This window comes from Sinocyclocheilus anshuiensis, unplaced genomic scaffold (assembly GCF_001515605.1).
Source record: "Sinocyclocheilus anshuiensis isolate Anshui unplaced genomic scaffold, SAMN03320099.WGS_v1.1 scaffold308, whole genome shotgun sequence".
In the NCBI taxonomy this organism is placed as follows: Eukaryota; Metazoa; Chordata; class Actinopteri; order Cypriniformes; family Cyprinidae; genus Sinocyclocheilus; species Sinocyclocheilus anshuiensis.
In genome coordinates, this window is record NW_015558619.1 from 1713188 (window position 1) to 1717287 (window position 4100).

Here is a 4100-nt window from a genome sequence, read left to right on the forward strand (position 1 = left end):
ATGTTTTTAATTTAATATTTTTTTTAAATAACGTAATACATTTAATATAGTCATGTAAGTGTATTATAATATTAACAAATGATATGTATTTATTTTAGTATAAAATTATAATAAATATTAATAAAATATACAAATTATTTATATTAATTTTATACTAATTTTAATATATGAAATGTGTTTAATTTACTAAAATAATAGATGAGAGATTATTAAGTCTTATTTTCTGAAAAAGATTGTAAAATTTTGTTACTTTATGCTTAAAACAAGTGGGGGGGGGGTCTGCCAATGAGGTCAGGAAAATAATCGTAATTTAAAAGGAAATATATTGAATTTTCTGACCCCAATGTCAGACATTTTTCTTGTTTTTAAGCATAAAGCCACTTACTTTTCATCATTTAAGTTATTTTCATCATACAGAGGAAGAACATGAATTTTTGCCTTGTATATGTTCCTAAATTAATCCTCCTAAGAAACGAAGTTCCACCTCAACAAGACAATACACATTAAACTTTACACTTTACACATTAAATAACACTCATTTTTATATGGAGGCATTCATATAAGTGCTTTAACTGCTCCATATTTCTATTGTGCATTAGGGTTTTTTGCATTTTTCTAATGACTTAAACTAGTACTGAACCAAATCATTTCATCAGCATTTCTCATTCATCTGTTGATATTTTTTTACGGCACATCATGTCCACAAAACACACTGAAGATATTGAGATACATTGTCATTAGCCTTCATAAAGTCCACTGATAACCTGCGTTAATAAACAGCTGTGTCCCATCAGCTGGTGCAGAGGTGTGTGATCATCAGAGAGCATTATGGGAACTCTCAGTGTCCCTGACCGGTAGTTCGTGGTGTCTGCTGACTGCTAGTGTATTGTGGGTAGGTACAGGAGCGGTAACTAACCCGTGGAGAGTCCTGGTCTGATGGCAGTCCGTTCTGGGCAATCTGCTCTCCAGTCTTACACACACACACACACTTATATAGGTAAAACGTCACACATCTGAACACTTACTTTAGCTTCAAATTTACTGGCAGTGCTGCATTAGAACAATGCATCACTTTAATCAATATCGCAGAAAGTGTTCTATTTAATGTCCACTAGTTTGTGTAAATCTCACTTGCTGTCATTATATTGTATTATGTATATCTTTATTACATCAGCTACCCTGCTCTCCGTATATCAGCACTGACTGGTGCCAAAACTACTCTGGTTAACTGTTTATTTATAAACTATCTGAGCATATATTCACAGAAATATATACAATAATTTTATACTCAATATGATATATAATATATTATATAGCAATATTATACACACACACCTCTCTCTCTCTCTCTCTCTCACCGTAGTCAGTCGCTCCAGTGCTGAGAAGCGCTCCTCCCAAGTGGCGGCTGATTTCTCGAATGCTTCGTGGCGTTTGATCAGCTTCTCCACCTCGTCCACACTCTGTCCCATCTCTCTGCTGGACAGATATGGCTCCTGTCCCAGCAGCCACGCCTCTGCCACGCCGGCGTCCCGCGAAAACTGGTGCACTTCCAGAACTGCACACACACGGGCACAGTGAAAGGGGAAGTCAGTGTCAATGATTTAAAGCACAAGCTGCCCACATCCTTCTACACACTTCCCATTATAAGGTCAGAAATAAGTGTATCAGAGCTGCTAAGCATCATGGGAGGAGACACTCTCAATTCCAAGACGTCAAATAGAGGGCAGCCCAAAACACTATAAGAAATAACCAGCCGGGAAAACAACTCAAGAGTGTTTGAAGCATTCAAATTCACACTGTATGAAATCATAATAAATAAATATATATATATATATATATATTCTCTCACAAATCTCACAGCTTGCCCGCACGCTATGAACTGAACTGCTTCCGCATCAATGACACGAAAACTCACTTGCTCTGCTATTTGCTCGAACACTTTGAATAGGAACGTGATGTAATTTTGGTCTAGAATCGAAGTACTACATGTCTGCCATCTAGTGGTAGGGAATACAAATGAGATATTACACCATATTAGGAACTACAGTCTATTTGATTAAGTATGACGTCTTTGGCGCTTAGAGGGTTAATATAAATATATTACAGTTTTTCTCGATTGCTAACACACAATTCATTTCCCATCATACTTACTCAGTCTAAGCCACTCCCATCTGTCCTCCCACTTGTCAATCATATCTTTCCTCTTGTCCGTCAACTGCAACAACTTCTCTTTGATCTGTGGGAGAGGTAAACAGACATGAAGGACTGGAACAAGACATCTAAAGATGGTTCTTCTTATCTAAAACCTCTTCAGCCATCCTGTGGACGATACCCACCTCCTCTGATGCATAGTGTTTCCGTGCCAGGAGAGATTTGCCCAGCTCGATGCAGGCCGTGAAACTGTCGTTACGGGCATCGATTTCAGCCTTGATTCCCTGGTGGTTGTTCATGAGAAGCTCCACAGACGACACGTCCCTGAAGAACAGCAGATAGAGAGACTGATCTGGAACATCTAAAACATTTTCAGTTTTATATACATTTTGTACTTAAATAGTACTTGTATTCTGCACAATGTTGACTCCTAATGTAATATATATTTAAAAATACATATACAAATATTTATATATGTTTTTTTAATTATATATCTTTAAAAAAAAATCCCTTTACTTCACTGCATAAATATTACATAAATATTGAGATATAAATCAGTGTCAAAAAGGTGAAAAAGTTAAAGACAATTTTAGCTATATCACCCAGTCCTAATTATTATAAACTAAACCTAAAATTGAATTGATACTAAAACTGAAATACAGTTTTTGATATTTTATTTTTAATAATGTTAACAGTAAAAAAATATTATGAAAATTATAAATCAAAGTGTCACCTAACAGTAAAATACAGTTTTTTTTAAATTTACTTTTAAAACATACTTTTAATAGTATTTTTTATTGATTGATTATATTATCATTATTTTTACATTATTTATCAAACATATAAATTTGAATATGCATTATTATTATTATTATTAATATTATTATTATATTTATTATATAATTATTTTGTACCTAATTTTTATTCTGCACAATGACATACATTTATAAAAATCCTATTTTAAGACATCAAAGAGATGAAAAAAGGATGATAAAGACTGAGATATAATTTTAGCTATATCACTCTATAACACTAACGATGAACCTTTGACATTTTAGTAGTGAAAAAAGAAACTACAACTATTTATTTGGTCTCATTATGAGCCATTTCCATTACAAAGACACTAACAAAAATGAGGCTGTCACATTTAACTAAAGTGCACGCACATTTCCAGCAATATTGTCCCCTAGAGCATTAGGGTTGGGTACCGTTCACATTTTAACCGGTACCTGAATTTCGGTGCCGGTACTTTTTTCGGTACTTTACTCTCTGTGTAATTACAAAAACATTTATTTCAGTGAAAAAATAAGTCCAAAAGTCTCAATTTCAACATTTGAACAATAGGGCCCTACAAACTGTTTCTTTCTTTTGTTTTTGTTTTTTTCCCCCAGAAATTCTTTTTTTAATTTTTCTGAAAATCAAATGAAGGCATTAAACATTTATTTTAAATCTAATGAAAATTAAACCCTTTTATTTTGTGGCAAACAAACTGAGGTTTACTGTTGAAATTAATACATGGAAGAACTCAAATGAAACTGTAAAATTCTCACGAAGTGACTCTCACAGCAGCTCTGGAGATTAAGTTTTTGTGTTCATGCCGTCATATAGTGAGACGCAGAGGCCGAAAATCACCGCGAGCGTCACGCGTGCTTCAGTATTTGTGTAGTAAACAAAACTGCGTTTCCGCCATTCATACATACAGAGGCAAGCGGAACATGCAGGACTCATATTTAAACCGTCTTTTTGCGTTTTAATATTCACAGACACTAGTTCACGATTCGAATTAAGTGGCAGACCTACTTTTGATTTATTTGTCCAAAAATTGACGAATTCCGTCGCATTCCATGCTATAGAGTAAATTACGTTTTTATGAATGGACTGAATGGAAACACGATCCCGTCCTCGTTTTTGCAGAAACCATATGGCCCTAGAAATGTAACCACACTTCA

At 34.3% G+C, this 4100-nt stretch overlaps 1 pseudogene; it reads right to left on the reverse strand.

Annotated features, from left to right (window-relative positions):
* LOC107680472 (spectrin beta chain, non-erythrocytic 1-like) overlaps window positions 1-4100 on the reverse strand; it is a 115147-nt pseudogene that overhangs the window by 8660 nt on the left and 102387 nt on the right.